The sequence below is a fragment of the Aegilops tauschii genome, chromosome 5 (genome assembly GCF_002575655.3).
Source record: "Aegilops tauschii subsp. strangulata cultivar AL8/78 chromosome 5, Aet v6.0, whole genome shotgun sequence".
Lineage (NCBI taxonomy): Eukaryota > Viridiplantae > Streptophyta > Magnoliopsida > Poales > Poaceae > Aegilops > Aegilops tauschii.
Window position 1 is genome coordinate 150,310,729 of NC_053039.3, and position 8,443 is coordinate 150,319,171.

Consider the following 8,443-nt stretch of genomic DNA (forward strand, 5'->3'; position numbering starts at 1 on the left):
GCTACGGCCGGTTGTGCGCGTTTAAGTTTTCTGGACGCTTATTCTGGATATCATCAGATTAAAATGGCGGTTAAGGACCAGGAGAATACGGCGTTCATCACTCCCTTTGGAGCCTTCTGCTATGTATCCATGCCCTTTGGACTCAAGTGTGCACAGGCGACTTATCAGCGTTGCGTGCAGAACTGTCTTCATAAACAGATTGGACGTAATGTTCATGCTTATGTGGACGATATTGTGGTTAAGTCCATAAAAGAGGAAACACTGATAGATGATTTGAGAGAAACCTTTGATAATCTCCGGGTCTACAAGATGATGCTTAACCCGGCCAAGTGTGTCTTTGGTGTTCCTGCAGGCAAACTCTTGGGTTTCTTGGTTTCTGACAGAGGCATTGAGGCTAACCCGGAGAAGATCAAGGCCATCACCTCCCTGGCTAAACCAGCGTGTATAAATGATGTTCAGCGCTTGGCGGGTCGCATCGCTGCTTTAAGCCGGTTTATAAGCCGTTTGGGTGAGAAGGCCATGCCCTTATATCAGTTGATGAAGAAAACTGATAACTTTGTCTGGAATGATGCAGCTAATACCGCCTTTGAGGAGTTGAAGAAGCAGCTGGCAGAGCCTCCAGTCCTTGCTGCTCCGGTTGATAAGGAGCCCCTACTATTATATGTGGCGGCGAACACACGAGCCGTCAGTGTGGCTATAGTGGTGGAGCGCAAGGAAGAGGGTAAGGAGCATCCGGTTCAGCGGCCGGTTTATTATGTCAGCAAAGTGCTCATCGAGTCCAAACAGCGGTATCCGCATTGGCAGAAGCTTGTTTATGGTGTGTTCATGGCAAGCCGGAAGCTTAAGCATTATTTCCAGGGTCATCCCATAATTGTGGTTAGTTCTGCCCCTCTTGGTGATATCATTCAAAACAGAGAGGCCACAGGGAGAATTGCTAAGTGGGCTATAGAACTGGGACCTCATGGTCTCAAGTACGTGCCACGCACTGCTGTTAAATCTCAGGCCTTGGTGGATTTCATCAATGATTGGATAGAGTCACAGGTGCCCGAGCAGAAGCCGGATAACACATATTGGACTATTCACTTCGACGGGTCCAGGCAGTTGGAAGGCTCGGGGGCTGGAGTTGTATTGGCTTCCCCTAAAGATGACAAGTTCCATTATGTGCTACAGTTGATGTTTCCTTGCACTAACAATGCGGCTGAGTACGAGGCCTTGCTCCACGGTCTTCGGATGGCTAAGGAGATGAGCTTCAGCCGGGTAAGGTGTTTCGGTGACTCAGACTTGGTGGCTCAACAAGTATCAGGCAAGTGGGACTCTAAGGACCCTCTCATGGCGGCTTATCGCCGCGAAGTTGATGCCATTGCTGGGCACTTTCAGGGCTACCAAGTAGAGCACATTGATCGCAGGAAGAACGAGGCGGCTGATGCTCTAAGCCGGCTAGGCTCTCAGCGAAAGCCGGTGCCGCCTAACACTTTCCTGGACGTCCTGTATAGCCCTTCTGTTAAGTTGCCGACAGAGGAAGATTTGGCTGTCCCTGACCCGGAGGCACGACTGGTGGCGGCTCTCCATATCATACCGGACTGGACAATGTCGTATCTGGCTTACATGACCCGGGGCGAGTTGCCTGAGGATGAAACTTTGGCCAGGCAAATAACCCGGCGGGCTAAGTCAATGATCGTTATCGATGGCGAGTTGCATCATCGCAGTGTCACAGGGGCGTTTCAGCGTTGTGTCTCCCCTGAGGAAGGTCAAGAAATCTTGCGTGAGATCCATGAAGGGGATTGTGGCCATCACGCCGGCTCAAAGTCTCTTGTGGCCAAGGCTTTTCGTCATGGTTTCTATTGGTTGACGGCTCATGCTGATGCAGAGGACTTAGTCAGTAAGTGTGATGGTTGCCAAAGGTTCTCGCGACGGGCTCACGTACTGGCTCAAGAGCTGAGGATGATCCCAATTACATGGCCCTTTGCGGTCTGGGGGCTTGATATGGTTGGACCTTTCAAAAGGTCCAAGGATAAGAAGACCCACCTACTGGTGGCGGTTGACAAATTTACCAAGTGGGTGGAAGCTGAGCCAGTTAGCAAGTGCGATGCGGCCACGGCGGTTCAATTTATGAAAAAGGTGATTTTCCGCTTTGGCTTTCCGCACAGCATTATAACTGACAATGGCACCAATCTATCCAAAGGCGCCATGGAAGAGTTTTGTCAACGAGAGCATATCCGACTTGATGTATCCTCAATTGCTCATCCTCAATCCAATGGTCAAGCTGAGAGAGCTAATCAGGAGATTCTGAAGGGTATCAAACCCCGGCTTTTGGTCCCTTTGCAACGGACGCCGGGTTGTTGGGTGGAGGAGTTGCCCTCCGTGTTATGGAGCATCAACACTACTCCTAACAGATCTACAGGCTTCACGCCTTTCCTCATGGTTTATGGGGCAGAGGCTGTCCTCCCCAGTGACATCCATCATGACTCACCTCGAGTTGCGGCTTATGTTGAGGCAAACAATGAACAGGCGCGCCGAGACGCTCTTGACTTGTTGGACGAACAGCGTGATGTGGCCGCAGCTCGCTCCGCGATTTACCAACAAGACCTGCGCCGTTATCATAGTCGCCGGGTTAAAACCCGGGTCTTCCAGGAAGGCGATCTCGTGCTCCGGCTCATCCAGGATCAAACAGATGCACACAAGTTATCCCCGCCTTGGGAAGGGCCCTTTGTGGTCAGCAAGAACTTGCACAACGGGTCATATTACCTCATTGACATTCGGGAGCACAAAGATTCACGTAAGTCGGAGGAAGAGACCCGTCGGCCGTGGAACATAGCTCAGCTTCGGCCTTACTACACTTGAGCCACCGGCTCTCATAATGTACATATTTCTCGCAGCCATGTATATATTATGATAAGCAATAAAGCAGGACCTCTGTCCTTTTTTCTCCTCCAAATGTGCGCGTGTTGTTTTTATTGCAAGATTAACATGATAACTTGAAGGAGGATCCGGCTTATGATCGTATTCGAATCTAGCCGAAGGCGATAAGGTCACTTGGGGGCTTCCTGTTCAAACATAGGTCGTATTCGAACCAAAGAGAACACAGCTGTCGATACCCATTTGATTGGCAAAGTGCCGAGCTCATTGGGGAGTTTTCCTTGATCATATTTGAATCATGGTTTCACCCCTTTGGGAACCGACGTGGATCGTATTCGAATCAGCGTCGTTAAACAATTCTTAAAATCACTTGGGGGCTTCCTGTTCAAACATGGGTCGTATTCGAACCAAAGAGAACATAGTTGTCGATACCCTCTTGATTGGCATCGCCACACCCACTGGGGGCTATATGATCGTATCCGAATCTTAGCTTAAACCCTTTGGGCCGGGTCTTTGGTCGTATTCGAACCAGAAGCCCCTAAGTTCTTCCGCTTTATCACAAGTTTTCTCTGATTATGTCAAGGTGTGTGCAGCCGGGTCTCACTTTGCCGGCTTAACTTTGGTTTACAGTATTGCTGAACGTAATGGGTGTTATAAGACAGGTAAACCGGAGTTGCGGTACCAACCTTCTTATCCGGGTTATCTAAACCGGAAGTATGCTTGCAGGCCGTTAAGTATGTTCTTACGGCTGTATTCAGGATATCATTGAAGACAAGTCCCTTTTGATTCATATTCCGGGTTATCTAAAACTTATGATTCTCAGGGCGGTAAGCCGCCTTGAGACTTGTGATTTGCCCTTCTATGCAGGATAATTAAAGGCACCTCTTTTGAGGTTAAGAAAAACAAAGGATTGATTATGACCCGGAGAAACATCAAAGAGAACTTCAAAAGACTTCAGCATTCAAGACGTGCACGGTGACACGGCAAAAATAAAGTGTTGGTCCTACTCTATTACAAGACTCGTTGAGTCCAAAAGGGTGAGGCATTGTTTGGTAAACCGCCAGCCGAGTTACGACGCTTGCTGAGTTGAAGTCTCCGGCTCATTCCTGTCTTCTCCTCCGGCTGATCCCAAGACCTGGAAAGTTGATGACTTCAAGTCGATGCCGCTGAGAGCTTCGAATTGGGCTTCCTCGTCAATTAACCCGGCCGGGTCAATCTCCGGGGCGAAAGTGTGCTGACGAGCCGGCGGGATCAAGTTGAGGGCTTCATAGCGAGGGGTTGGAATCCTCTGATTCTCCGCATTGTAACCCGGCTGGTACTTGGTCAAATCTGTGTCGTTCCCGATAAGGGTGGCCACCGGGCGTACGGCCTTCACGCAAGCTGCGAAGTCCTTCTAATCAAAAGCTGAGCCGTCTTCCTTCAGGCTTGGATAGCCAAGGGCGATATCTGCCGGGTCTAACTCCGGCAGGAATTCCTTGGCCCGGCTCAGCGGGGCGATCGCTCCGGCTCTTGCAGAGGCCCGTCGCAGCTCTTGGATCCGTTGAGGCAGTACAGCGAGCCGGCGAAGGACTTCTGCCAGGTGAGTCGGCACCTCGTTGGATAGGGCCACCACAGCTAAGGCACGCTGTGACCCGGTGTAGAGCTGCTCCACCAGGGTATACACGGCCTTCAGCTTGGTTACCATGCTCTGGTTGAGGTTGGCACTTCTGGGGCCTGTTTAACAGAGTCAGATAAGCCGCCGACAAGGATGAAAGTATGAGATATAAACATTTTAAACTTGATGAAAGCCGGCGCGACGACTTACCGAAGATTGCGGCCACCATCTGGGACACTTGGCGCTTTAGGCCGGAGAGCTCGGCGGTCTTCTCGGAGAGAGCCTTCTCCGCCTGTTCAGCCCGGTTCACCAATGTGGCCTTTTCTTCGGCCCACGCCTTCCGCTCAGCGTCGAACTCCGTCTTCAGCTTCTCTTGAGCGGCGATGCTGGACACGAACTTGGTGTTTGTCTTCCGGGTCTCCATCTCTTGCATCTTCAGCCGGCTCTTGACATCAGCAAGGTCAGCCTCAAGCTTCTTGCCAGCAGCCTGTATAAATTTCCTGGTTATGGCGTGAACAGTTACTATATAAGTCCCAAGCGTTTTCCAAGCAAAGACACTTGGCACTTGGGGGCTAATGCATATCGAACGTTTCTATTTACAAATTGCCGGTTCAAGCGAGTATGCCGGACCTTAAGTCTACAACATATTCAATCATAAGTCGTCGACTTGGGGGCAAGCATGGTAAAGGTAACTATGCAGTAAGTAAAAGGACAGCAGAATGATACCTCAGATTTCTACTGGATCTGGTTCACCATGGCAAGCTCTGCGTCCCGGCTCTTGTGCACTTGGCTGATGTAGCCAGAGACGAGCTCTCCAATGCTCAGGTTGGTGTAGTCGGAGAGGTCCAGGTTCACCCGGTGGGGCTGCAGCAACTCCCCCTTAGCGGAGCACTTGGCCAGCACGGTAGGTCTCCCCGGCTCAACGAACTCCGTCCGGGTGATTACCACGTCCGGGTCGTCTGCTGGTGGAGCCGAGCTGGAGGCCTCCGGGTTAACAGAAGCTTCTGTAGTTGCCTTGGTAGTTGGGGCAGCGGCCTCAGGTGCCTTGTCGGTTGGAATGGTGGCTTCGGGGGCGGAGGCAGCTGGCGGTTCTTGAGCCGTCACCTCCGGTTCAGGTAAATCCGGCACTCCGGCTGATTTGGTTTTCTTCGCTCTCTTGGTGAGCTTTGCCTGGGCACTGAAAGGACAGAAACATTAAGCACAAAAAGGGTCAGTACAGACAAGTATAATATGAGATGGTTGTCATTACCCGGGCGCGGTCTTGAAAGCCGGAAGACTCGACTGCATAGAGTCGCCCGAAGAGGGGGAGGTCTCCTGATAATTTGAGTCAGAAGAATTGAGTGGCTGACGGATAACACCCGCCAACGGATGAAAAGGGTACAAGTGGGAAATAACCTTAGTTCGGCGCTTCCTTGATGCGTCAGGTAACCCGGAGGAGAGATCGGTGTCCTTGCTGGTCCGGGTGTGACGCCGGCTCTCATGAACCTGTCGCTTCAAAATGAATTGAGGATCTTGATGAGCTAAAGGATGTGAAAAGCTTACTTTCCGGGTTACCCTTCGGACTTTCAGCCTTGGCAAGGGCTCCGAGTCGGAGGAAAGTGACATTACCTCTTCAACCACCGGGTTACTTGCGCCGGTGTCATCCTGTCAATGAACAAGTATTGATAAGGCGGACAGCAGCAAACAACAAATATAGCAAAGACTTAAAGGCTCAGGGGTTACCTCTGACTCGGAGCTGTCGCTTAATTGCATCAGTTCTGAAGCAGTAGGCCTGCTTCCTTTCTTACGAGGGGCGGCTTTCTTGGCGGCTTTCTTCGCCTTTCTGGCCTTCTTGGCCGCCTCATGGTCATACTTGACCCGCCAGAACTTATCATCAGCCTGAAAAGTGCAATGAGGTTTTCTTAAAATGATTCAGATGAAAGGTATGTACAGATAAGATGATTCAGGTTAGCGGCTTACTGCTGGGGCTGGGTTGGTCTTGCAGAAGGGGGCTAACCCGGTCCTTCCACAGTCTGCCATGCTCTCGTTCAAAAGAGCCTTGGTCATCTCTTCTGCAACGTCTTCAGGAAGATCGTTGTGGCTGTGTCTCTCAGGGTCGTCCTTTCGGCCCGTGTACTCGCACATTAAGCCGGGGCGGCGGCTCAATGGGATCACCCGCCATGAGATCCAGACCCGGACCAGGTCGATCCCATTCAGACCATTGCCCAGGAGAGCCTTGATCTTGTTGATAGTGGGGAGCAGAGGTTGGCGCTCCGCTTGAGTCAGCTTGTCTGACAGTGGGTGAGTCGGCTCCAGACGCGATGGGCGAAAGCCGGGCAGCGGACTTTCATCAGCCGGTGATGTGTCTTGGCAGTAGAACCAAGTCATGTTCCAGTCCTTTGGGTGGCTCGGCGGCTCGGCATAAGGGAAAAGACAGTCTCTTCGCCGCTGAATGGAGATGCCACCTAGCTCCAGACTGGGCCCATTGGCGCACTCATTCTGACGGTTTAAATAGAACAGCTCTCTGAAGAGCAGTAGACTGGGTTCCTCTCCAAGGTAAACCTCACAGAATACTTGGAAGTTGCAGATGTTGGACACTAAGTTGGGTCCAATGTCTTGAGGCCGCAAGTCGAAGAAGTTTAGCACGTCCCTAAAAAACTTTGAGCCGGGCGGTGCGAAGCCCTGGCTCATATGATCCGCAAAAATCACTACCTCCCCGTCCTTTGGCTGTGGTCTCTCTTCTGACGGGTCAGGGGCACGGTAGGACATGACGTCCTTCTTGGGCAGATATCCGGACTTGACAAAATCTGCTAGGGTCTCATTGGTGACATTGGACCTCATCCAGTTGCAAGTAATGGGAGCTTTGGGAGGCATGGTGAAGGTCGGCAGTCTATGATAGAAGGAAAAACGTCCGGGTTAATTATGAGCCGGAAGAAATCTACGGTTCAAGGTCAAGGTGGCGGCTTATGAAGGGGACTAATGGTATACATTTAAGTGCATCGGGCTATTTAAGCCGCCGGGGGATTGAGAATAATTTGATTGTCTACAGGCTTTATCACAGCTAAGCCGGAAATTTTATGGCGCATGGTTGTCTTTAAGCCGGAAAGTTCTATGGCGCGGGGTTTCTTTAAACCGGAATGTAAACCGCCGAGATTCAAGGATTGCAATTTTTACTAAGTGTGGTAAAACAGGTTTCACACATCGCAGTAAAAAATTTGGATCAAAATAGTCGGGCAAAAGAAAAGTTTCTAGACCTAGAAACAGACGCTGGAGAAGTTCTTGGGCTCGAACAAGGTTCTTATGCAGTAAAAAGAGAGCTACTTGCATATAAAATGGGTCCTTAACGTCTACCGCAGTAAGCCTATACAGAGCTAAGATCAAAAAGGGGCAGCAAAATTCAAATCTACTGAGGCCCGTGATGAACTACGAAGAACACGGACGAACTACTCGAGCTCTAGTACGGATCTGCCCTACGGAGTAGCGGAGACTCACCGGAGCTGGAGAGGAGCGGAGGTTGCCGCCGTTTGTCTGGTCCGAGTCAGGGTGATGCAGCGGCCAAGGTTGACGAAGACCGGGGGCGCGACGGCGGCGGCAGTAGCAGAGCTCGGGCAAGGGAGCAGTGGCACGAGGAAGAAGATGGAGAGAGGAGTGGCTGAGAGCCCGTCGGGCCGGCCTATTTATAAGGCAAGTTCATAAGTGGGCGCGAGAATCAAGGAGACCACGGCATGGTTATCTCCCCACGAAACGCCTCGATTTTCAGGATGACAGTAAAGAAAAAGATCCGTTGCGGATCTGGCGGACTAAAAAACGGGCTTAATGGAAGATGACGTCATGGCGGATTATCCGGAGTCCAGAGGATGACATCACGCCGGGTTATGGCCTTCACACAATTGTAAGTCGGAGGTTTTCTGTCGAAGGAATGGAAGATTGACATGAGCCGGCTCAAATCAATCTGGGGCCTAATGTTGAGGATATAGACCTTAGAGTCACCCGCCAGGAGGGGCCGGGTTACTC